At 51.2% G+C, this 27,404-nt stretch overlaps 1 long non-coding RNA gene across 1 annotated transcript in view; it reads right to left on the bottom strand.

Annotated features, from left to right (window-relative positions):
- LOC128946152 (uncharacterized) overlaps nucleotides 1-26,859 on the bottom strand; it is a 65,228-nt gene extending 38,369 nt beyond the window's left edge. Inside the window, exon 1 of the long non-coding RNA XR_008483945.1 lies at nucleotides 26,774-26,859. This is a non-coding gene — a long non-coding RNA (uncharacterized LOC128946152). The remainder of the gene's footprint in view (nucleotides 1-26,773) is intronic.
- Between the last annotated feature and the right edge of the window lie 545 nt (nucleotides 26,860-27,404).

The following is a 27,404-nucleotide window of genomic DNA, read 5'->3' on the forward strand; positions in this document are numbered from 1 at the left end:
GGCCCTTTTCCATTAATTACTTGGGGAAGCGATGCTGCCCTTGTCTCTACAGCAACACTCCTAAGATGGATTCCAGCAAAATACTTTAAAACTGTTTCTGGGAACAATGAGGCAACCACCAGAACTACCATCAGAAGAACAGAATGGAAGGCTAAGAGAGACAGCAGCAGCCTGAGAAAGAACAAGGAGAAGGAAAGAAGAAGATCTCCTAAGCAGCGTTGACCACACACACCAAGATAGCTCAGACACCACTAACCAGGATATATGGATTAACATTTGTAAAAATTATATTTTAGCATTGATATATGATTCTTTAATAAGCTGTGTTCACACCCTTGGCTTACAGAAGAGAAAGTTTAGTGGGAACACAACTTAAGTTTCATCTTCTAATCTCTTTATCTGTTTGCTTTTAGGCAACCCAAGCCTCAAGATACTAAGTCAGCTAAAGTCAGAGGATGCTGCCATTTGTAGCCGCTGCAGCAGGAATCTGGATGCTCCTCACTGAGCCGCATGCCTTCAGCTGGGTGCTTCCACAGAGAAGCTACAATTTCTTGTCCATGGCGATGGCGGTCAGGCACTACAAGGCATGTGTTTTTTCTACCTGTTGTCACATAGAGAGTCAGTATACCAGGGCATCCAGCTGCTAAAAGATAAGGAAACAAGATCCAGATAGAAGGCTGGTTCACTGGACTTTCCAAACACAGGGGTTTGCGAGGCTGGATTTCATCTTTAGTTAAGACTGTTGTGTGGGCTTTGTTTTTTGTATTAATTGTGTTGGTTATATTATCCCTTTTTCCTAAATGCCTGCTCAACTCTATGGCAGAAGCCTTCTTTCTAGATAACAAAAAGGGGGAGATGTGAGTTCCCAGGGGCCTACCACTGGAACTGTAATACCTCAGAACAAAGTGACCAAGGTAAAAGAGAGACACGGCTCTGAATGTAATGTTGTCGCCCATGGGCATTTGCAGGCTCATGTTGATGCAGCACCTTTTGTTCGTATCACCTAGTTCAACTGCTACATATTCCTTATATGTACTCCCTTGGAATGTTCCAACTCTCTTGTATCAATTTGGTCCTGGCTTACTGTAATGATCCTGCGCTGTTCACCCCCATATTGTGTGCCCAGCCCCATTTTGTCTCCATTCCTGGACCCTCTTCAGCGCAATCCACACTATTTAGAGTTCCACACAACAATCCCGCTCATGCCTCATCCATCAGCCATCCAAGCAAGCCGGCTCCCAGCTCTGCAAGTGCAGGTCCCTCCCAGAGGTTGCTGTGGGCAAGCCGCAACACAGGAACTGAGTGCACCAGGGAACGGGCCTCTAATAATAGACATGAATCCCACAGCCCATGCAGCAAAATCCTTGCATGTCTTTTCTTTTTCCTTTTTCTCTCAGTTCTCAAGCTACATTCCGCAATTTTTCCGACTGGGAACTCGGCTTCCCTCTCCTCTTTGCAGGATAAGTCACAAGTGTAACCCTGCAGGAACAGCCTGAAACAAAGGGAAGTGGGAGAGGACTCTTGGACAGGAACTGTTGAGACAGAACACGGAGGAATGGGATCAAACTGCAAAAGTCAGAAGAGATTTGAAAATGGGAAGAAGTTCTTTACTCTCAGGGTGCTTGTCCCTGACACAGGGACCAGTGCAGAGAGGCTGTGGATGCCCCATCCCCAGCAACGTCCAAGGCCAGGTGGGACAGTGGCCACAGCAACCTGCTGTGCTGAGAGCTTGCTCAACTTGGAACCAGATCATCTTGAGGGTCCCTTTCAAGCCAAACCATTCAAGGATTCGATCATTCTGCCATCCCCATCTCTCACTGCACAGCAGCCCTGAATCTTCAGTGACATCACAGCTCCCAGAGGGTTCCAGGTGGAATGTCCAGGACCTGGAAACGAGCACAGCAGACACTTCACCGGCTGCCAAGGGTCAGTTGCTGCCCGCCCTGTGCTCTGACCCTCAGCTCTGAGGTGCTGCTGCTGACTGGGCTTTTTCTGCAACCTGCTCTGGAGCGCCAATCATAGCACAATGTGCTCTGCTGTGCCCATGGAGGTACAGTGCCATGCCAGGCAGGGGGCACCCAGCTTGGGCAGGCTGCAGCCATGTGGGAATGGATGGTGTGGGACAGGAAGACCACTGGGAGATTGTGCTTCCCCTTTCAGACTGACACAGACATTGTGGAGGCGATGGATGTGGACCAGGGCCTGGATGAAGAAGAGATGATGGAGGTGGACTCATCCTCTACTTCCATGTCCTCCACTGTGGAGGACATGGAAGTAGACGAGGAGGAGACCATCGAGGAGATGGACGTAGATGAGGAGGATGACACCGAGGACATGGAAGTTGACGAGAAGGATGAGGAGGAGCCCATGGTCCTTGGATGAAGATGAAGCCCCACAGGTAAGACAGGCAGATGCTTCCCACACCCTGCCCACACACACACTGGGTCCCCTGACGCCAGGCTGGGGCGGGGCTGGATGGACGCTCAGGGACATGGTGCCCACAGGGGGCCTGGATTGTGCTGCCACAAGCACCAGCCCCGGCCTGCCCTGCGCTTGCCTGGGGCCACGCCAGCCCTGCCAGCCCCGGCCCAGCCCCTGGGGCCCAGCTCCCAGCCCTGCTGGGCCCAGTGCTGCCAGCTGAGTCCAGCTCTGCTGCTTCCTTTCTTCCAGGACTCATACTCATGATGGCACAGATGCAACGCCTTTGTAAATACGTTTTAAAGTTTTGAAGATTTCTGTAAATACGTTTCAAAGTTTTGAAGATTTCTGTAAATACGTTCACTACGTTTGAAGTTCTCTGTAAATACGTTTTGAAGATTGTTAGCCCATCGGATCCCATGTAAATATGTTCTGTACATTGTTGTTCTTGTTGTTGTTATAACAATTCTTATAATGACACATATTCTGTAAATCCTAGATTTGCCGATCTTTGGCAAATAAATACTGTTTCATTTTAAAACCTGACTTCTCTTGGCCATTCCTTTGGCAACAGGCAGCCTTTGCACACTTGTGGGTTCCACTTGTTCCGCGTTCCCAGGGCTGGATGTCCCTGGGGGTGCTGGCACGGCCACCCCGGGGCTGCGGGTCCCTGTGCACAGGGGCTCCCACTGACACCACTCCTGGCCCTGGGCACTGCTGCTCTTCCTGGCCTGGGGCACAGCGCTGTCCCCAAGAGCTCAGCTCTCACCAGCTCTTACACAGGGGGCTCTCACAGCACTGGCACCTGCAGCCATGCCACCAAAGCAGGCAGCAAGCCTTCAGCCACCCTTCCTGCTGCAGCCACAGGCACTCCTGGGCCCAGAGCTGCCAGCAGGCCACAGCCATGCAAAATTCACCTGCACACTCTCAAGGCCACCACAGCCTTGGCAACTGGGCCACCTGCATCTGGGCAGCTGCAGGGGCTGATCTTTAAGCCTTGCAGCCTCCAAAGGCCCTGGGCTCTGCTTCCCAGCCTGCTCTGCACTGCCCTGACCCCGCATTTTTCCAGATAGAAAAGCCGAGCCAGGGCATCCTCACCCTGCCCGCATTCCTGCTGCTGCCAGCGGCCACTGGCCCCTGGGCCCCACTCGGGTGACAGCTGCAGGGACAGGGCAGCCTGTGCTGGGCAGGGGGCACGGGCCTTTGGGCCCTGGGGCTGCTGCTGCTGCTGCTGCTGCTGCTGCTGCTGCTGCTGCTGCTGCTGCTGGGGGCCATGGGCCCAACAGGGCCCCGAGCTCAGCCCCTGCCCGGGCAGCTGCCCCCAAAGCCCCACGCTCCCCGAGCATCCCCATCACACCTGCCTGGGGCAAATACCACGGGCTTCAGGAATGAAATTCCCCATAGGAACTAAACCAAGAAATTCTCCATGGGGAAATCAGCACCGGCTGATGTTTAGAGCACCTTGACAATGGTGGCTGCAGGGTAGGTGAGATCTCCAGGGCCTTTGGCAGTGCCTGCTCTGCACGTCAGCCTGTAGGGCTCCTTCCAGTGGGACACAGCACTAGCCTCTGGCCAGCCCTCAGCACTTCACAGCTGATCCCAAGGAGCAGGCTCACAAAGCATTTTCAGACCACTGCCTGCAGATATTTCAAAGGACTAAATGTTATTCAAAAACCCAAACTGCCAATTTATTTTTGGTGTCGTGGCATGAGAAGCCATGAAGGTGCCTCTTAATGTGCACTGAGGGCAGTTCCACTGCCATCCCAAAGGGATCACAAAGGACAGGCCTCAGCTTTCAGCACTGCTGAGCTCCTCACCCAGCAATGAAGTCTGAGGCAGAGGCAATGTTCTGCAGGCCGGGGGGCCTACCACTGGAATAGTAATACCTGATGACAAGGATATAGAATTAAAGTAAGGTGAATAATCCCTCTGAATACAATGATCTTGCTCATTGTCTTTTGTGGGATCATGCAGATTCAGCACATTTCCTTGGTATCATGAACTTCCTCCTTTCCTTATATATACTCCCCTAGGATGTTCTCCCCTCTCCTAACCCCTGTTAGTCCTGAATTACTGTGTACAAGGTCCTTTTTTCCCCCATGGAAATCCTTGTGTGCCCACCCCTACTTTGTCTCCTTCCCTGGGCCCTCTCCAGTGTAATCCGCAGTATTTGCAGTTCCACACATAGATCCCTCTCTTGCCTCATCCATCATGCATTCCAGCAAGTCTGCTCCTAGATCTGGGAGTGCAGGTCTCTCACAGTGTCTGGCTGTGGACACGCCACAAGGGCTGCCCAAACCGGGAGCTTCTTTGAGAATTCCTGAGAGCCACTCCAGTGAGAATCTGGCTCTGCCACCATCACGGGACAGAAGACGCCTCGGGTAAGCCACCGCCCTGGAGTGGGACCTGAGTTTTATCAGGGCTTGCTGAAGGAAGCATTGGAACCCTGCAGCAGCAACAGGGCCGGCTCAGCTGGTGAAGCCCAGGGGACATTTTGAAACATCTGCATCCAGAGGAACCAGAGCAGCGAGCTGGGGGACAGCCGCCTGCAGTGCAGGATCCTTGGGAGATATTTTAGTCCTGTGGGTGGGCCACCCTTTACATCAGGGGCAGCTCTGGGTAACAAATTATCCAATCCTTAGAGAGATAAATACCTTCCAGTTAGGTAGTCTCTCCTTGCAGAGTGGAAGACTTTTACTAAGGGAAGTTGAAAGTCATTTGTTCATTGGCTTTTTAAGGAGTTCCCAGACATGTCTGTTGATTCAGTTTGTCATGTAGCATTTTGGGACTGAGTAAGGGAAAGACTCTATCTTTTGCAAACTCAGAGAGTGATAAGAGTCACAACCTTTTACCCAGTTTTTCATATGATTTATAGAATTTTCAGAAGGGTTCAAAGTTCTAATATTCAACCCAGAGTTTGAGTTCTGCCCCCGGCATTCCTGAACCCACTGACACCAATAGGATGAGAGACGGAAACTGCTGTAAAGCACAGACAAGCAACTGCTGTCTCACATCTCTCCTCCTTCTCTACCCCCTGCCCACGTCTGTACTGATCACACCGGCCTGGATTCTACCCTAACCCATTCTCCACTACCTCTCCTCCCTGGATCCCCCTCAGATAGCTCACAAAATGCAGTCCCTCCTCTGGAGGGGGTCGTCAATGTCAAACTCCCTCCCACCCCCAGCTCTCTCATCGGGTCTTCCCCCTGTTTAGGTCCCAGCTCTGCGTCAGGTACCACCCCTGCATTGGGATCCAGCGCTTCCTTGCCTACTCCCGCTGCCTTACCACCGCCAACTCAGCCCCTTGCGGATCCCACACTGTCAGAGCTGGAAGTGTGAGGGGTGGTAACCGGAAGGCCGCCATCTTGGCTACCAAAGGCCCACAACACCGGGCGTGGCCAGTCACCCCACGGCCCCGCTCCTCTGCCAAAGAACAAGTTCCCTCTTCTGGAGAGGAGAGGGAAGGTTCATCTGACGTTCAGCATGAGCCTGAGGATTCTTGGCAGAGGATGCGGAAGCTGGCGGCTGAAGAGGGGGACTGGGAATTGGTAGCTAAAATACAAGCAGCACCAGTGCAGTACCAGAGTGGGGCTAACCCCCAATGGGAAACTGTCACGCACACTGAAGATGAAAGATCTTTGTAAAGCAGCAAAAGACCATGGGAGGGGCTCACCATATTTTAATAATTTGTTAAATGCCACCTTCACTGCACATGTTATGGTGCCTCACGATCTGCTCCATTTTATGAACATCCTACTTTCTCCCACTGAAATTATTCTGTGGGAAGAAATGGGGAAAAAACCAATAAAACAATTATTAGAAGACTATACAAGGGAAGACAGGCGGGCACACCTAACACTAGTCCATCTAGCCAGGGAGGAAGATTTCACAAAACCTCATTCAATAGACCTTCCCTGAGCTCTGTTAGAGGAGACAGAAGCGCTGCAAACACAGCTCACATGCAGACACCCAATGGAACAACACCTACTCTAGATTTCATAGATATTCTGCAAGGACCTGGGCAATCCTTTCTAAAATTTATTGACCCCCTTCCACAAGCAATAGAGAAACAAGTTGAACATCCAAAAGCCAGGAAGGTACTCCTTACTAAACTTGCTGAAACAAATGCTAATAACAACTGTAAAGACATTTTACCTTCTCTACCACTCAAAACAAAGCCTACCATTGCACAAATGGTCGAGGCATGCACGCTTAGGGCATCCTTACACTGTCACGCCGGCAAGGTAAGGCTACCAGTAAGGGTGTAGGAGAGGTGCTAGTAGCCTCCCAAGTTATTCCCTGACATACACATGAAAAAGGACCTGGCTTTAAGTATAGGGAAATGGGGCATTTTCAACAGAATTGTAAAAATAAAGCCTATTACCAGGGACCTTCTTGCTGTTGCAGCCACTGTCCTCACTGCCCTCCTCGTCCACACGCTTTCCAACACCAGCAAAACCGGTGGCCTGCGGGAAACATCACAAAGACACAGAAAGGCCCTGCGCAATGACACCAAACGCGAGGCCGTTCCACCCTACTCTCCCCAACACCATGGAGAACCAGCACAGTGACCTTCTCAGATCCAGCGGGACAGCTTGATCGCTGCGGAAAACTCAACAGAAGACAGCTCTGCCCTGGAACCCAAAGGCAGCTGGTAAGAGACTTTTCAATTCCAATCCACGATATTTATGTTCATCAAATTCCAACAGGCAAATACAGGCCTGAAGAAGAGGCCAGAGAGATTTTGATTTTAACCAACACCAAGGGAGGGATGGAGACACACACTGTACTACCTGAGGTACTCGCCTTGACATTTTTGCAGGAGATAACTGTCCAGGCTCTATGCTTAGACCCTCCCCTTTTCATTCCAAAAGGAACAGTTACAGTCAGAGCCTACCTCCTACGGGACAGGATCCCCACACCAGCTGATCCAATGGCAATGTAGGCACAGACAACATGCAGAAATAGACCTGTTCTAAAGTGTGCTTGGTCATTTAAAGGGAGAAAGAGATGTCTTTCAGGATTATTAGATACAGGAGATGACATCATCATAATTTCCTGCTCTGATTGGCTAAAACAATGGCCCCTGGTTCCAGCTGCTGGGGTAATTATTAGCTACCAGGGGAGCCACTACCAGCTTCTGGAGTCAAGACACCATCTGCATGGAAGGTCCTGAGGGCACAGTTGCTACACTAAGATCATTTGTCACCCGGGCAACAATAACACTTTGGGGAAGAGACCTCTTGTCCCAAAGGGGGACAAGGCTAGAGATCCTATCAACACCTCAGGATTTCTAGACAGGGCAACCCAGCATCGCACCACACTTCTGTCAAACTGGAAGACCAACGACCCCATATGGGTGGATCAGTGGCCCCTCCCAGGCAGAAAGTTAAAGACCCTGAAGTCCCTCGTGCAGGAGCAGCTGACTGTGGGCCACATTGTACCATCTACTAGCCCCTGCAATGCGCCTGTCCCTGACATACAAAAGCCTGGCAAAGACCAGAGGCAGCTACTGCAGAACCTCAGGAAAATCAACGAGGTAATTGAGGACATGGGTGCCCTTCTGTCCGGCCTGCCCTCAGCCTCCGTGTTACCTCGAGTTTGGCAGATGGTTGTTATACATCTAAATTACTGCTTTTTTGACATCTCCTTGCACCCCAATGAAAGCCCCTTGTTCGCCTTTTCCATCCGTAAATTGACAAGCACCTTTTACAGAGGTACCAGTGGACTGTATTGCCTCAAAGAATTAAGAAGAAGCCAAATACTTGTCAATACCTTGGAGCCCAAATTTTCTTGCCCAGCTGGAAAAGACAGCCTAATGCTATCATTTTTCATTACATGGACAATACAAACGTTTGTGCAGAAGCTCAATTCATTTTGGATGTTGCCATACAAGATGTCATCACTGCGGTACAGGAGAAAGGTTTTGAGATTGCAGCAGATAAAGACCTAAAGACAGTCCCCTGGAAGGATCTTGGCATGAAAGCACAGAGAGAATCATCACACCCTAAACACTGCACATCAAGGACAACCCAAAGACTCTGAAAGAACTCCACCAACTCTGTGGAAGCATCAGTTGGGTACATTCACTGCTGGGAATCACCAGAGAAGATCTCACGCCACTGCTCCTGCTCCTCCTTAAAGGCAGTGAAGGACTCGATTCCCTGCAATCACTGACACCGGAGGCCGAAGCAGCTGTACTAAAGGTCTCCTGGATGATTCAAACTAAACAGGCACACAGATACCACACAACTTTTCCTTTCTCCCTGGCAATCCTTGTTGTAAGTCCAAAATTCCATGCATTATTGTTTCAGTGGGATTCAACTTTCTCCGATCCCCACATAGAAATTAAATGCATTTTCTGAGCACATCAACCTACTAAAACGATAACAACCCAACAGAAAGTTATTGCAAAACTATTGCAGGAAACCTAGAGAGCGTCTGTGCTCCCTTGCAAGAATAGACCTTGTGAATATATACTTACTTCTCACTCCAGAGCACCTCAATTGCCTACTTCAAACATCTGAACCACTGCAATATGCCTTAGATAATTTTTAGACAGATGAGGATCAGCCAAAAATTCTACCACCAAAACATTCCTGCGCTGCTCAGGATGTTCAAAATTACCTGAGACCAGGCAAGATCCATTGTAGCCACCTGCCCCAATTGTCAGGAACATGGCCTTGCTTCTGTCAGAAATGCCGTCAGTCCAAGAGGACTAGAGAGTCTCTACATCTGGCAATCAGACATCACACACTAAGCCCCTTTTGCCAGACTAAAGTACATCCATGTGTCATTTTACACCTTTTACTGTGTAGTTTTCGCCTCTACCCATGCTGGAGAAAAATCAGAAGATGCTATAAAACATTACTTTTTAGTTTTTTCCACCTTAGCAATTCCACAGGAAATTAAAACTGATAATGCTCTTGCTTATACTTTGCACTGATTTCAACAAGTTTCTGACCACTGGGGTATAAAACATGTCACAGGCATACCACACTCCAACACAGGACAGTCCAAAACCGAGAGGGCCCACTGGTCAATCAAAAGGATCCTTGATCAACAGAGCTGGGGAGTCCAGATATTATCTTCCATTGAGAGACTGGCCAAGGCCTTTTACGTATTCAACTTTTTGGAAAACCCATTTATGGAGCCAACTCCCCCAGTCATCAGGAATTTTACTAATTCAACTGCAGCCCAATTAAAACACCAGCAACCTGTGCTGAGCAAAGACCCCAAATCTAAACAAAATATGGGCCCTTTTCCATTAATTACTTGGGAAGGAGAAGATGCCCTTGTCTCTACAGCAACACTCCTAATATGGATTCCAGCAAAATACTTTAAAACTGTTTCTGGGAACAGTGAAGCAAACACCTAAGCCACCATCAGAAGAACAGAATGAAACTCTAAGACAGATTGGAGCACCCTCGAAAAGAAGAAGGACAGAAGAAGATCTCCTAAGCAGCGTTGACCACACACACCAAGACCAAGATAGCTCAGACACCACTAACCAGGATCTATGTCTTAACTTTTGTAAAAATTATATTTTAGCATTGCTCTATGATTCTTGTAATAAGCTGTGTTCACACCCTTGCCTTACAGAAGAGAAAGTTTAGTGAGACCACAACTTACTTTTCACTTTCTACTCTCTTTATCTGTTTACTTTTAGGCCACCAAAGCCTCCAGATAACAAATTATCAAAGTCAGAGGATGCTGCCATTGGTTGCTGCTGCAGCAGGAATCTAGATGCTCCTCATTGAGCCGCATGCTTTCAACTGGTTGCTTCCACAGACAAGCCACAATTTCTTGTCCATGGCCATGCCTGTCAGGCTTTTGATGGCACGTGTTTTTTCTACCTGCTGTCACAGAGGGAGTCAGTATACCAGGGCATCCAGCTGCTAAAAGATCAAGGAAACAAGATCCAGATGGAAGGAAACAAGGACTGGTTCACTGGACTTTTCAAATATCGGGGGATGAAAGGCTGGCTTCCATCTTTAGTTAAGAAGGTTTTGTGGACTTGGTTTATGGTATTCATTGTGTTGGTTATTTTATCCATTTTTGCTAAATGCCTGCAAAACTCTATGGCAGAAACCTTCTTTATAGATAACAAAAAGGGGGGAGTTGTGGGGGCCCTGGGGCCTATCATTGGAACTGTAATACCTCAGGGCAAACTGACCAAGATAAAAGAGAGACACCGCTCTGAATGCAATGGTGTCGCCCATGGGCATTTGCAGGCTCATGGTGATGCAGCACGTTTTGCGGGCATCACCCAGTTCAACTGCTGTATTTTCCATATATGTGTTCCCCTAGACTGTTCCAACTCTCTTTTACCATTTTGCTCCTGGCGTACTGTAATGATCCTACACTGTTCACCCCCATATTGGGTGCCCAGCCCCATTTTGGTCTCCCTCCCTGGACCCTCTTAATTGCAATCCATAGTGGTTAGAGTTCCACAAAAATCCCACACTCACCTCGTTAACAAGCAGTTTAAGAAAGCGTGCTCCCACCTCTGGAAGTGCAGGTCCCGCACACAGGCTGGCTGTGGACAGGCTGCAACACAAGAACTGAGTGCACGAGGGAACGTGGCCTCTAATGGAACGCATGAATCCCATATCCCACGCAACCCAAACCAATGCTTGCATGTCTCTACTTTTTCCGTCTTCGCTCAGTTCTCAAGCCACTTTCCCCATTTTCTCTGACTGGGTACGTGGCTTCTCTCTCTCCTGTCTGCAAGCTAAGCTACATGCGTAACCCTGCAGGAACAGCCTGACCCACAGGGAAGTGGGAGAGGACTCTGTCAGAATATGCAGTGAGAGGACATGGAGGAATGGGATCAAACTGAAGGAAGTGGATCAGATTTAATGATGGGAAGTTCTTTACTCTCAGGGTGCTTGTCCCTGACACAGGGACCAGTGCACAGAGGCTGTGGATGCTCCATCCCCAGCAACATCCAAGGCCAGGTGGGACAGGGGCCGCAGCAACCTGCTGTGCTGGGAGCTTGCTCAGCTTGGAACCAGATCATCTTGAGGGTCCCTTCCAAGCCAAACCATTCAAGGATTTGATCATTTTCCCATGCTCATCTCCCACGGTGGTGTGGCCCTGTAACTTCAGTGACATCACAGCTCCCAGAGGGTTCCAGGTGGAACGTCCAGGACCTGGAAACGAGCACAGCAGACACTTCAGTGGCTGCCAAGTTTGAGTTGCTGCTCACCCTGCACTCTGACCCTCAGCACAGAGCTGCTGCTGCTGCCTGGGCTTTTCCTGCCGCCTGCTCCGGAGCGCCAATCCCAGCACAATGTGCTCTGATGTGCCCATGGAGGTACAGTGCCATGCCAGGCAGAGGGCACCCGGCCTGGGCAGGCTGCAGCCATGTGGGAATGGATGGTGTGGGACAGGAAGCCCACTGGGAGATTGTGCTGCCCCTTGCAGATTGACAGAGATATTGTGGAGGAGATGGATGTGGACCTGGGCCAGGATGAGGAAGAGATGATGGAGGTGGACTAATCCTCTACTTCCATGTCCTCCCCTGTTGAGGTCATGGAAGTAGACGAGGAGGAGACCATCGAGGAGATGCACATAGATGAGGAGGATGACACTGAGGACATGGAAGTTGATGAGGAGGATGAGGAGGAGCCCATGGTCCTTGGATGAAGATGGAGCTCCACAGGTAAGACAGGCAGATGCTTCCCACGCCCTGCCCACACACACACTGGGTCCCCTGACGCCAGGCTGGGGCTGGGCTGGATGGCCCCGCTCAGGGACACGGTGCCCGCAGGGGGCCTGGATTGTGCTGCCACAAGCACCAGCCCCGGCCTGCCCTGCGCTTGCCTGGGGCCACGCCAGCCCTGCCAGCCCCGGCCCAGCCCCTGGGGCCCAGCTCCCAGCCCTGCTGGGCACAGTGCTGCCAGCTGAGTCCAGCTCGGCTGCTTCCTTTCTTACAGGAATCATGCACATGATGGCAGAGATGCCACGCGTTTGTAAATACGTTTGAAAGTTGTGAAGTTCCGGTAAATATGTTGACTACAATAGAGGTTTCCTGTAAATATGTTTTGAAGATTGTTAGCCCCTCGGATCTCATGTAAATATGTTCTGTACATTGTTGTTGATGCAGTTATAACGATTATTATAAGGAAAAATATTCTGTAAATCCTAGATTTGCCTATCTTTGGCAAATAAATACTGTTTCATTTTAAAACCTGACTTCTCTTGGCCATTCCTTTGAGAACAGGCAGCCTTTGCACACTTGTGGGTACCACTTGTTCCACATTCCCAGGGCTGGAGGTCCCTGGGGGTGCTGGCACGGCCACCCCGGGGCTGCGGGTCCCTGTGCACAGGGGCTCCCACTGACACCACTCCTGGCCCTGGGCACTGCTGCTCTTCCTGGCCTGGGGCACAGCGCTGTCCCCAAGAGCTCAGCTCTCACCAGCTCTCACACAGGGGGCTCTCACAGCACTGGCACCTGCAGCCATGCCACCAAAGCAGCCAGCAAACCTTCAGCCACTCTTCCTGCTGCAGCCACAGGCACTCCTGGGCCCAGAGACGCCAGCAGGCCACAGCCATGCAATATCCACCTGCACGCTCTCAAGGCCACCACAGCCTTTGAAACTGGGCCACCTGCATCTGGGCTGCTGCAGGGGCTGATCTTTAAGCCGTGGAGCCTCCAAAGGCCCTGGGCTCTGCTTCCCAGCCTGCTCTGCACTGCCCTGAGCCCACATTGTTCCAGAGACAAAAGCCATGCCAGTGCCTCCTCACCCCACCCGCATTCCTGCTGCTGCCAGCGGCCACGGGCCCCTGGACCCCACTCGGGTGACAGCTGCAGGGACAGGGCAGCCTGTGCTGGGCAGGGGGCTCAGGGCTTTGGGCCCTGGGTCTGCTGCTGCTGCTGCTGTGGGCCATGGGCCCAACAGAGCCCCGAGCTCAGCCCCTGCCCGGGCAGCTGCCCCCAAAGCCCCACACTCCCCAAGCATCCCCATCACAGCTGCCAGGGGCAAATCCCATGGGCTTCAGGAAAGAAATTCCCCATAGTGAGTACACCACGGCGTCCAAGGGGAAAGTCAGCACCAGCTGATGTTTACAGCACCTTGACAAAGGTGGCTGCAGGGCAGGTGAGATCTCCAGGGCCTCTGGCAGTGCCTGCTCTTCACGTGAGCCTTTGGGGCTGCTCCCACTGGGACACAGTACTGGGCTCAGGCCAGCCCTCCGCCCCTCACAGCTGATCCCAAGGAGCAGGCTCAGAAAGCAGTTTCAGACCACTGCCTGTAGATATTTCAAAGGACTAAAAGTCATTCAAGGAAGCCACCTTGCACATTTAGTTTTGGTGTCGTGGCATGAGCAGCCATGAAGGTGCCTCTCAATGTGCACTCAGGGCACTTCCACTGCCATCCCAACGGGAACACAAAGGACAGGCCTCGGCTTTCAGCACTGCTGAGCTCCTCACTAGCAATAAAGTCTCAGGACAGGCAGGAACTGAGTGCACCAGGGAACGGGCCTCTAATAAAAGGCATGAATCTAACAGCCCACCCAAACACATGCCTTGCATGTCTCTGCATTTTCTGTCTTCTCTCATTTCTCGTGTCACTTTCCCCATTTTCTCTTACTGCGAACATGGCTTCTCTCTCTCCTGTCTGAAGGTTAAGCCACACGTGTGACCCTGCAGGAACACCCTGACCCAAACGGGAGTGGGAGAGGACTCTTGATCAAGAACTGTAGTGACAGGACAAGGGAGAATGGGATCAAACTGCAAGAGTTGGAAGAGATTTGATGATGGGAAGAAGTTCTTTACTCTCAGGGTGCTTGTCCCTGACACAGGGACCAGTGCAGAGAGGCTGTGGATGCCCCATCCCCAGCAACATCCAAGGCCAGGTGGGACAGGGGCCACAGCAACCTGCTGTGCTGGTAGCTTGCTCAGCTTGGAACCAGATCATCTTGAGGGTCCCTTTCAAGCCAAACCATTCAAGGATTTGATCATTCTGCCATCCCCATCTCCCACTGCACAGCAGCCCTGAATCTTCAGTGACATCACAGCTCCCAGAGGGTTCCAGGTGGAACGTCCAGGACCTGGAAACGAGCACAGCAGACACTTCACCAGCTGCCAAGGGTCAGTTGCTGCTCACTCTGCGCTCTGACCCTTAGCGCTGAGGTGCTGCTGCTGCCTGGGCTTTTCCTGCTGCCGGCTCTGGAGCACCAATCCCAGCACAATGTGCTCTGCCAATGGAGGTATAGTGCCATGCCAGGCAGGGGGCACCCGGCTTGGGCAGGCTGCAGCCATGGGGGAATGGAAGGTGCGGAACAGGAAGCCCACTGGGAGATTTTGCTGCCCCTTGCAGACTGACAGAGACACTGTGGAGGAGATGGATGTGGACCTGGGCCTGGATGAGGAAGAAATGATGGAGGTGGACTCCTCCTCTACTTCCATGTCCTCCCCTGTTGAGGACATGGAAGTAGACGAGGAGGACAACATAGAAGAGATGGAGGTGGATGGGGAGGATAACATCGAGGAGATGGAAGTTCACGTAAAGGATGAGGAGGAGCCCATGGTCCTTGGATGAAGATGCAGCCCCACAGGTAAGACAGGCAGATGCTTCCCACACCCTGCCCACACACACACTGGGTCCCCTGATGCCAGGCTGGGGCTGGGCTGGATGGCCCCGCTCAGGGACACGGTGCCCGCAGGGGGCCTGGATTGTGCTGCCACAAGCACCAGCCCCGGCCTGCCCTGCGCTTGCCTGGGGCCACGCCAGCCCTGCCAGCCCCGGCCCAGCCCCTGGGGCCCAGCTCCCAGCCCTGCTGGGCCCTGTGCTGCCAGCTGAGTCCAGCTCTGCTGCTTCCTTTCTTCCAGGACTCATGCACATGATGGCAAAGATGCCATGCCTTTGTAAATACATTTGAAAGTTTAGAAGATTTTTGTAAATATGTTCACTACGTTTGAAGTTCTCTGTAAATACGTTTTGAAGATTGTTTGCACATTGGATCCCATGTAAATATCTTCTGTACATTTTTGTTGTTGTTATAACAATTGTTATAATGACACATGTTCTGTAAATCCTAGATTTGCCAATCTTTGGCAAATATATCCTGTTTCTTTTTAAAACCTGACTTCCTTTGGCCATTCCTTTGGGAACAGGCAGCCTTTGCACACTTGTGGGTTCCACGTGTTCCGTGTTCCCAGGGCTGGATGTCCCTGGCGGTGCTGGCACGGCCACCCCGGGGCTGCGGGTCCCTGTGCACAGGGGCTCCCACTGACACCACTCCTGGCCCTGGGCACTGCTGCTCTTCCTGGCTTGGGGCACAGCGCTGTCCCCAAGACCTCAGCTCTCACCAGGTCTCACACAGGGGGCTCTCACAGCGCTGGCCCCTGCAGCCATGCCACCAAAGCAGCCAGCAAACCTTCAGCCACTCTTCCTGCTGCAGCCACAGGCACTCCTGGGCCCAGAGACGCCAGCAGGCCACAGCCATGCAAAATCCACCTGCACGCTCTCAAGGCCACCACAGCCTTTGAAACTGGGCCACCTGCATCTGGGCTGCTGCTGGGGCTGATCTTTAAGCCTTGCAGCCTCCAAAGGCCCTGGGCTCTGCTTCCCAACCTGCTCTGCACTGCCCTGAGCCCACTTTGTTCCAGAAACAAAAGCCAAGCAAGGGCATCCTCACCCTGCCCGCATTCCTGCTGCTGCCAGCGGCCACTGGCCCCTGGGCCCCACTCGGCTGACAGCTGCAGGGACAGGGCAGCCTGTGCTGGGCAGGGGGCACGGGCCTTTGGGCCCTGGGGCTGCTGCTGCTGCTGCTGCTGCTGCTGCTGCTGCTGGGGGCCATGGGCCCAACAGGGCCCCAAGCTCAGCCCCTGCCCGGGCAGCTGCCCCCAAAGCCCCACACTCCCCGAGCATCCCCATCACACCTGCCAGGGGGAAATACCACGGGCTTCAGGAAAGAAATTCCCCATAGTGACTACACCAAGGGGTCCAAGGTGAAAGTCAGCACCAGCTGATGCTTACAGCTCCTTGACAAAGGTGACTGCAGGGCAGGTGAGATCTCCAGGGCCTCTGGCAGTGCCTGCTCTGCACGTGAGCCCGTGGGGCTGCTCCCACTGGGACACAGCACCGGGCTCAGGCCAGCCCTCCGCCCCTCACAGCTGATCCCAAGGAGCAGGCTCAGAAAGCAGTTTCAGACCACTGCATGCAGATATTTCAAAGGACTAAATGTCATTCTAGGAAGCCACCTTGCACTTTTAATTTTGTGTCGTGGCATGAGAAGCCATGAAGCTGCCTCTCAATATGCACTCAGGGCACTTCCACTGCCATGCCAAAGGGATCACAAATGACAGGCCTCAGCTTTCAGCGGTGCTGAGCTCCTTACTAGCAATGATATCTCAGGAGGACGCAGGGTTTTGCAGGCCCAGGGGCCTCTTACTGGAACTATAATACCTCATGACAAAAATGATAAATTAAAGTGAGGCAGCCCTCTAAATGCAATGTTTTATCAGTTTTATTAGGGCTTGCTGATTGCAGCGTTGGCACCCTGCAGCAGCACGATGGATGAGGGCTGGCTCAGCTGGTGAGGCCCAGGGGACATTTTGAAACACCTGCATCCAGGGCCACCAGAGCAGTGAGCTGGGGAACAGGAGCCTGCACTGCAGAATCCTTGGGTGATTTTTTTAGTCCTGTGTGTGGGCCACCTTTTACATCAGGGGCAGCTCTGGGTAACAAATTATCCAAAGTTGATAGGGACCTATAAGTTTCAGTTAGAGAGGTTCTCCTTTCATGGGGGAAGACTTTTATTAAGGGAATTGGAAATCATTTATTCATTGGCTTTAAAGGAGTTCCCAGATATTTCTGTTGATTCAATTCATCATGTAGCATTTTGGGACTCAGTTTGGGAAAGACCCTTTCTTTTGAAAACTCAGGGAGGGATAAGAGTCGCAAAATTTTATCTAATTTTTCACATGATTTATACAGTTTTCTCAAGGGTTCAATGTTCTAATACTCAAATCATATTTTGAGTTCTGCCCCCGGCATTCCTGAACCCACTGATATCAAGATAAGGGTGAGAGACAGGAACTGCTGTAAAGCACAGACAAGCCACCTGCTGTCTGACATCTTCCCTCCTTCTCTATCCCCTGCCCAGTCACACAGGCCTGGATTCTACCCTAACCCATTCTCCAGTACCTCTCCTCACTGGATCCCCCTCAGATAGCTCACAAAATGGAGTCCCTCCTCTGGAGGGGGTTGTCAATGTCAAACTCCCTCCCACCCGCAGCTCTCTCATTGGGTCTTCCCCGTCTTGGGTCCTACCCCTGCATCAGGAACCACCCCTGCATTGGGATCCAGTGCTTCCTTGCCTACTCCCGCTGCCCTACCACCACCAACTCAGCCCCTTGCAGATCCCACACTGTCAGAGCTGGAAGTGTGAGGGGTGGTAACCGGAAGGCCGCCATCTTGGCTACCAAAGGCCCACAACACCGGGCGTGGCCAGTCACCCCACGGCCCCGCTCCTCTGCCAAAGAACAAGTTCCCTCTTCTGGAGAGGAGAGGGAAGGTTCATCTGACGTTCAGCATGAGCCTGAGGATTCTTGGCAGAGGATGCGGAAGCTGGCGGCTGAAGAGGGGGACTGGGAATTGGTAGCTAAAATACAAGCAGCACCGGTGCAGTACCAGAGTGGGGCTAACCCCTGATGGGAAACTGTCACGCACACTGAAGATGAAAGATCTTTGTAAAGCAGCAAAAGACCATGGGAGGGGCTCACCGTCTTTTAATAATTTGTTAAATGCCACCTTCACTGCACATGTTATGGTGCCTCACAATCTGCTCCATTTTATTTACATCCTACTTTCTCCCACTGAAATTATTCTGTGGGAAGAAATGGGGGAAAAATCTAATAGAACAACTATTAAAAGACTATGCTAGGGAAGACAGGTGGGCACACCTAACACTAGTCCATCTAGCCAGGGAGGAAGATTTCACAAAACCTCATTCAATAGACCTTCCCAGAGCTCTGTGAGAAGAGATATAAGTGCTGCAAAGACAGCTCTCAAGCAGACACCCAATGGAACAACACCTACTCTAGATTTCATAGACAATCTGCAGGGACCTGGGCAATCCTTTCTAAAATTTATTGACCACCTTACACAAGCAATAGAGAAGCAAGGTGAATATCCAAAAGCCAGGAGGGTACTCCTTACTAAACTTGCTGAAGCAAATACTAATAACACCTGTAAAGACATTTTACCTTCTCTACCCCTTAACCCAAAGCCTACCATTGCACAAATGGTCGAGGCATGCACACTTAGGGCATCCTTACACTGTGACGCCAGCCAAGCTAAGGCTACCAGTCAGGCTATAGTAGAGGTGCTAGTAGCCTCCCAAGTTATTCCCTGACATACACATGAAAAATGACCTGGCTTTAAGTGTAGGGAAATGGGGCATTTTCAACACAATTGTAAAAATAAAGCCTATTACCAGGGACCTTCTTGCTGTTGCAGCCACTGTCCTCACTGCCCTCCTCGTCCACATGCTTTCAAACACCAGCAAAACCGCTGGCCTGCGGGAAACCCCACACAGACGCAGAAAGGCCCCGCGCAATGACACCAAACGCGAGGCCGTTCCACCCCACTCTCTCCAACATTGTGGAAAACCAGCACAGCGACCTCCTCAGATCCAGTGGGACAGCTCGATCACTGCGGAAAACTCAACAGAAGACAGCTCTGCCCTGGAACCCAAAGGCAGCTGGTAAGAGCCTTTTCAATTCCAATCCACGATATTTATGTTCACCATATTCCAACAGGTAAATACAGGCCTGAAGAACATCCCAGAGACATTTTGATTTTAACCAACACCAGGGAAGGGATGGAGACACTCACTCTACTACCTGAGGTACTCGCCTTGACATCTTTGCAGGAGATAACTGTCCAGGCTCTATGCTTAGACCCTCCCCTTTTCATTCCAAGAGGAACAGTTACAGTCAGAGCCTACCTCCTACGGGAGATGACCACCACACCAGCTGATCCAATGGTGATGTGGGCACAGACAACAGGCAGAAACAGACCCATTCTAAAGTGTGCTTTGTCTTGTAATGGGAGAAAGAGATGTCTTTCAGGACTATTAGATACAAGAGCTGATGTCACCATAATTTCCTGCTCTGATTGGCTAAAACAATGGCCCCTGGTTCCAGCTGCTGGGGTAATTATTAGCTACCAGGGGAGCCACTACCAGCTTCTGGAGTCACAGTAACATCTGCAGGGAAGGTCCTGAGGGCACAGTTCCTACGGTAATATCTTTTGTCACCCGGGCACCAATAACAATTTGAGAAAAAGACCTCATGTCCCAAAGGGGGACAGGGTCAGAGATCCTATCAACACCTCAGGATTTCTAGACAGGGCAACCCAGCAGCGCACCACCCTTCAGTCAACCTGGAAGACCAACGACCCCATATGGGTGGATAAGTGGCCGCTCCCAGGGAGAAATTTAAAGGCCCTGCAGTCCCTCGTGCAGGAGCAACTGACTGTGGGCCACATTGTACCATCTACTAGCCCCTGCAATGTGCCTGTCATTATCATATGAAAGCCTGGCAAGGACAAGAGGCGGCTCCAGCAGGACCTCAGGAAAATCAATGAGGTCATCGAGGACAGTGGTTCCCTCCAGTCCAGCCTGCCCTCAGCCTCCATGTTACCTCGAGATTGCCGATGGTGCGCCATGCTGTAGTTGTGGGTAGCAGTTTTTGGAGTCCTCCTATTTTTCGGATATCTTCTTTGCCATTTTGGCTGTGATTGATGGAGCCTGAGCATAGGAAGAGCATTGCTTTGAAGATTGCATGGGTTGAGATCTGAAGGAAGGCTAGTTCAGGGAGGTTTAATCCAATTGTAACTACAATTACACTGTTATTGGCAGACGGTTGATATAGATCTTAATGACTACTTTTTTGACACCCCGATGCAGCCCAATGACACCCTCCTGGGTTGCCTTTTCCGTCACTAAATCGACAAGCACCTTTACAGAGGTACCAGTGGACTGTATTGCCTCAACGACTGAAGAGTAGACCAAAAATTTGTCAATTGCTTGATGTCCAAATTCTCTCGCCCTAAAGCTAATCGCTTTTCGTTTTACGGACCACTAAATGAACATCCTAATGCTATCATTTTTCATTACGTGGACGACACAGTCGTTTTTGCAAGAGCTCAAATCATTTTGGATGTTGCAGTACAAGATGTCATCACTGTAGTACAGGAGAAAGGTTTTAAGATTGCAGCAGATAAAGTTCAAAGGACAGCCCCTTGGAAGTGTCTTGGTCTAAAAACTGCAGAGAGAAGCATCACACTACAAACACTGCACATCAAGGACAACCCAAAGACTCTGCCAGAACCCCAAATGCTCTGTGGAAACATCAGTTGGGTACATTCACTGCTGGGATCGACCACAGAAGACCTCACGCCACTGTTCCTGCTCCTCCTTAAAGGCAGTGAAGGACTCGATTCCAGTGATCACTGACACCGGAGGCTTAAGCAACTGTACAAAAGGCATCCTGGGTGATTCAAACTAAACAGGCACACAGATTTTCCTTTCTCCCTGGCAATCCTTGGTCTAAGTCCAAAATTCCATGCATTATTCTTTCAGGGGGACTCAACTATCTCAGATCCCCTCAAAGAAATTGAATGCGTTTTCAGAGCACATCAACCTACTAAAATGATAACAACCCAACAGAAAATTATTGCACAACTAATCAGGAAAGCTAGAGAGCATCTGTGCTCCCTTACAGGTACAGACCTTGTGAATATATACTTACTTCTCACTCCAGAGCACCTCAATTGCCTACTTCAAACATCTGAACCACTGCAATACGCCTTAGATCATTTTTACACAGGCTAGGATCAGCCAAAAATTCTACCACCAAAACATTCCTGTGCTGCTCAGGATGTTCAAAAACACCCGAGACCCGTCAAGATCCCTTGTAGCCACCTGCCCCAATTGTCAGGAACATGGCCTTGCTTCTGTCAGAGCTGGAGTCAATCCAAGAGGACTAGAGAGTCTCCACATCTGGCAATCAGACATCACACACTAGGCCCCTTTCGGCAGAAGACAGTACATCCACGTCTCAATCGATGCCTTTTCCAGTGGGATTTTCATCTCTGCCCATGCTGGTGAAAAATCAGAAGATGCTATAAAACATTACTTTTTCATTTTTTCCACCTTCGCAGTTCTACAGGAAATTAAATTTGATAATGCTCTTGCTTATACCTCACACTGATTCCAACAAGTTTCTTACCACTGGGGTATAAAACATGTCACAGGCATACCACACTCCGCCACTGGAAAGTCCACAGCTGAGAGGGCCCACTGATCCACCAAAAGGATCCTTGAGCAACTGAGAGGGGGAGTACAGATATTATCTTCCACTGACAGACTGGCCAAGGCCTTTAATGTATTCAACTTTTTGAACAATTCATTTATGGAGACAACTCCCCCAGTCATCAGGCATTTACTAATTCAACTGCAGCCCAATTAAAACACCAGCAACCTGTGCTGAGCAAAGAACCTGAATCTAAACAAGTTATAGGCACCTACCCATTAATTTCTTGGGAAAGAGAAGATGCCCTTGTCTCTACAGACACAGTCCTAAGATCGATCCCAGAAAAATACATAAAAACTCTGGGAACGGTGAGGCAAACATCAGAAGAACAAAATGGAAGCCTAAGGGAGACAGCAGCAGCCTGGGAAAGAAGAAGAAGAACAGAAGATCTCCTAAGCAGCATTGACCACACACACCAAGACCAAGATAGCTCAGACACCACTAACCAGGATCTATGTCTTAACATTTGTAAAAATTATATTTTAGCATTGCTCTATGATTCTTGTAATAAGCTGTGTTCACACCCTTGCCTTACAGAAGAGAAAGGTGAGTGGGACTCCAACTTAAGTTTCATCTTCTAATCTCTTTTTCTGTTTACTTTTAGGACACCCAAGCCGCCAGAAAATAAATCAGCTAAAGTCAGAGGATGCTGCCATTTGTAGCCTCTGCAGCAGGAATCTGGATACTCCTCACTGAGCCACATGCCTTCAGCTGGGTGCTTCCACACACAAGCCACAATTTCTTGTCCATGGCCATGCCTGTCAGGCTTTTGATGGCACGTGTTTTTTCTACCTGCTGTCACATAGGGAGTCAGTATACCAGGGCATCCAGCTGCTAAAAGATCAAGGAAACAAGATCCAGATGGAAGGCAACAACGACTGGTTCACTGGACTTTCCAAACACAGGGGATTGCGAGGCTGGATTTCATCTTTAGTTAAGACAGTTTTGAGGGCTTTGTTTTTTGTATTCATTGTGTTGGTTATTTTATCCATTTTTGCTAACTACCTCCAAAAGTCTATGGCAGAAGCGTTCTTTATAGATAACAAAAAGCGGGGGATGTGAGGGCACAGGAGCCTACCATTGGAACTGTAATACCTCAGGGCAAAGTGACCAAGGTAAAAAAAGTCACCGCTCTGAATGCAATTGTGTCGCCCATGGGCATTTGCAGGCTCATGTTGATGCAGTACGTTTTGCTGGCATCACCCAGTTCAACTGCTGCATTTTCCTTATATGTACTCCCTCGGAATGTTCGAACTCTCTTGTATCAATTTGGTCCTGGCTTACTGCAATGATCCTGCGCTGTTAACCCCCATATTGTGTGCCCAGCCCCATTTTGTCTCCATTCCTGGACCCTCTTCAGCGCAATCCACACTTTTTGGATTTCCACACAACGATCCCTCTCTTGCCTCATCCATCAGCCATCCAAGCAAGCCGGCTCCCAGCTCTGCAAGTGCAGGTCCCTCCCAGAGGTTGCTGTGGGCAGGCTGCAACACAGGAACTGAGTGCACCAGGGACCGGGCTTCTAATAAAAGGCATAAATCCCATCACCCACGCAACCCAAAGACTTCCATGTCTTTTCTTTTTCCTTATTCTCTCAGTTCTCAAGCCACATTCCGCATTTTTTCTGACTGGGAACTTGGCTTGTCTCTCTCGTGTCTGCAGGTTAAGTCACATGTGTAACCCTGTAGGAACAGCCTGAAACAAAGGGAAGTGGGAGAGCACACTTTCTCAGGAACTGTAGTGACAGCACACGGAGAAATGGGATGAAACTGCAAGAGGTGGAAGAGATTTGATGATGGCAAGAAGTTCTTTACTCTCAGGGTGCTTGTCCCTGACACAGAGACCAGTGCAGAGAGGCTGTGGATGCCCCATCCCCAGCAACATCCAAGGCCAGGTGGGACAGTGGCCGCAGCAACCTGCTGTGCTGGGAGCTTGCTCAGCTTGGAACCACATCATCTTGAGTGTCCCTTCCAAGCCAAACCTTCAAGGATTTGATCATTCTGCCATCCCCATCTCCAACTGAGCAGCACCCCTGAAACTTCAGTGACATCACAGCTCCCAGAGGGTTCCAGGTGGAACGTCCAGGACCTGGAAACGAGCACAGCAGACACTTCACCGGCTGCCAAGGGTCAGTTGCTGCTCACCCTGCGCTCTGACCATCAGCACAGAGCTGCTGCTGCTGCCTTGGCTTTTCCTGCTGCCTGCACTGGAGCGCCAATCCCAGCACAATGTGCTCTGCTGTGCCCATGGAGGTACAGTGCCATGCCAGGCAGGAGGCACCCGGCTTGGGCAGGTTGCAGCCATGTGGGAATGGAAGGTGTGGGACAGGAAGCCCACTGGGAGATTTTGCTGCCCCTTGCAGGCTGACAGAGACACTGTGGAGGCCATGGAAGTGGACCTGGTTATGGAGGAGGAAGAGATGATGGAGGTGGACTCCTCCTCTACTTCCATGTCCTCCCCTGTTGAGGACATGGAAGTAGACGAGGACGACAACATCGAAGAGATGGATGTGGACGAGAAGGATGAGGAGGAGCCCATGGTCCTTGGATGAAGATGGAGCCCCACAGGTAAGACAGGCAGATGCTTCCCACACCCTGCCCACACACACACTGGGTCCCCTGACGCCAGGCTGGGGCTGGGCTGGATGACCCCGCTCAGGGACACGGTGCCCGCAGGGGGCCTGGATTGTGCTGCCACAAGCACCAGCCCCGGCCTGCCCTGCGCTTGCCTGGGGCCACGCCAGCCCTGCCAGCCCCGGCCCAGCCCCTGGGGCCCAGCTCCCAGCCCTGCTGGGCCCTGTGCTGCCAGCTGAGTCCAGCTCGGCTGCTTCCTTTCTTCCAGGACTCATGCCCAAGATGGCACAGATCCGATACCTTGTAAATACGTTTGAAAGTTTAGAAGTTCCTGTAAATATGTTGACTATGTTAGAAGATTCCTGTAAATACGTTTTGAAGATTGTTAGCCATTCGGATCCCATGTAAATATGTTCTGTACATTGTTGTTGTTATAACAATTGTTATAATGACACATGTTCTGTAAATCCTAGATTTGCCTATCTTCGGCAAATAAATACTGTTTCTTTTGAAAACCTGACTTCTCTTTGCCATTCCTTTGGGAACAGGCAGCCTTTGCACATTTGTGGGTTCCACTTGTTCCGCGTTCCCAGGGCTGGATGTCCCTGGGGGTGCTGGCACGGCCACCCCGGGGCTAGGGGTCCCTGTGCACAGGGGCTCCCACTGACACCACTCCTGGCCCTGGGCACTGCTGCTCTTCCTGGCCTGGGGCACAGCGCTGTCCCCAAGAGCTCAGCTCTCACCAGCTCTTACACAGGGGGCTCTCACAGCACTGGCCCCTGCAGCCATGCCACCAAAGCAGCCAGCAAACCTTCAGCCACTCTTCCTGCTGCAGCCACAGGCACTCCTGGGCCCAGAGACGCCAGCAGGCCACAGCCATGCAAAATCCACCTGCACATGCTCTCAAGGCCACCACAGCCTTGGCAACTGGGCCACCTGCATCTGGGCTGCTGCAGGGGCTGATCTTTAAGCCTTGCAGCCTCCAAAGGCCCTGGGCTCTGCTTCCCAGTCTGCTCTGCACTGCTCTGAGCCCACATTGTTCCAGAAACAAAAGCCAGGCCAGGGCATCCTCACCCTGCCCGCATTCCTGCTGCTGGCAGTGGCCACTGGCCCCTGGGCCCCACTCGGGTGACAGCTGCAAGGACAGGGCAGCCTGTGCTGGGCAGGGGGCACGGGGCTTTGGGCCCTGGGGCTGCTGCTGCTGCTGCTGGGGGCCATGGGCCCAACAGGGCCCCGAGCTCAGCCCCTGCCCGGGCAGCTTCCCTCAAAGACCCACACTCCCCAAGCATCCCCATCACAGCTGCCAGGGGCAAATCCCATGGGCTTCAGGAAAGAAATTCCCCATAGTGACTAAACCAAGGGGTCCAAGGGGAAAGTCAGCACCAGCTGATCTTTACAGCACCTTGACAATGGTGGCTGCAGGGCAGGTGAGATCTCCAGGGCGTCTGGCTGGGCCTGCTCTGCACGTGAGCCTGTGCGGCTGCTCCCAGTGGGACACAGCACCGGGCTCAGGCCAGCCCTCAGCCCCTCACAGCTGATCCCAAGGAGCAGGCTCAGATAGCAGTTTCAGACCACTGCCTGCAGATATTTCAAAGGACTACATGTCATTCTAGGATGCCACCTTGCACATTTAGTTTTAGTGTCGTAGCATGAGAAGCCATGAAGCTGCCTCTGATTGTGCACTCAGGGCACTTCCACTGCCATCCCAAAGGGATCACAAAGGACAGGCCTCAGCTTTCAGCAGTGCTGAGCTCCTCACCCAGCAATGAAATCTCAGGAAGAGGCAGGAATTATGTGCTCCAGAGATTCTGGACTCCAATAAATCGCATAAATTCTACAGGCTATCTAACCCAATGACCTGCATGTCTCTTTTTCCTCTTTCTCTCATCCCTCATGTCACTTTCCCCAAAACCTACCATTGCACAAATGGCCAAAGCATCAACCATTAGGATATCCTTACACCATGATGCCAGCCTAGCTAAGGCAACATTAGTTTGAGCAGAAGCTCAAATCATTTTGCATGTTGCAGTACAAGATGTCATCACCGCAGTACGGGAGAAAGGTTTTTGTATTGCGGCAGATAAATTCCAAAAGACAGACTCCTGGAAGTAGCTTGGCCTAAAAAGCGCAGAGATAACCATCACACTCCAAACACAGCAAATCAAGGACAACCCAAAGACTTTGCCAGAACTCCACAGGCTGTGTGGAAGCTGTTTTGATGTCGTGGCATGAGAAGCCTTGAAGTGCTCTGAAAGTGTTCTCAGGGCACTTCCACTGCCATCCCAAAGGGAACACAAAGGACAGGCCTCTGCTTTCAGCACTGCTGAGCTCCTCATCCAGCAATGAACTCTCTGGAAGATGCAGGAATTGAGTGTACCAGGGAACCTGGCCTCTAATAAAAGGCATGAATCCCACAGCCCACCCAACCCAAAGCCTTGTATATCTGTACCTTTTTCTTCTTCTCTCTTCTCTCGTGTCACCTTCCCCATATTCTCTGTCCAGGAGTTTGGCTTCTCTCTCTCCTGTCTGCAGGTTCAGCCGCATGTGTGACCCTGCAGGAACATCCTGACCTGCAAGCAAAGGTCACGTTATTTCAGAGCACTGCACTGCTCCAGCTTGGGGAGGAACTGGGAACTGAAGACATGTGCTCCTCCTTGGGAGCAGCTCCTCCCCATCCCATACAGTGAGCAGTGGGATATCTACCACTGACCCTCCTCCCATCCAGCAGCACCCCTGAAGTGCTGCTTTTCCCTCCCAGAATTGCCACCCTGAGCCACCCAAGGTGTCCCTCCACTGCCAGGCTGGCTCTGATCCACAGTGGAGGTGGAACCCTGAGCCCAGCAGACACTGATTCCTTCCCTTCTAGCCCAGGTCCTAGCAGAGCACTAAAACTCCACACCAGGAGTGGATTTGGAGGCTAGATGGAAAAAGGGGAATTGCTGTTGATTGGGGCAGACAGAACAAAATGCAGCTGCCAAAGGGAAATCAAAGCATCCCACAGGGTACAGCCAGGTACGCTGCACATCAAGGCTGTGCTGGTGTGGAAATATTGTATTAAAAGGAATTTATGATTACTACTA

This window comes from Melozone crissalis, unplaced genomic scaffold, assembly GCF_028551555.1.
Source record: "Melozone crissalis strain CALT ecotype California unplaced genomic scaffold, PUWL_Pcris_2 ptg000077l_1, whole genome shotgun sequence".
Classification (NCBI taxonomy): Eukaryota; Metazoa; Chordata; class Aves; order Passeriformes; family Passerellidae; genus Melozone; species Melozone crissalis.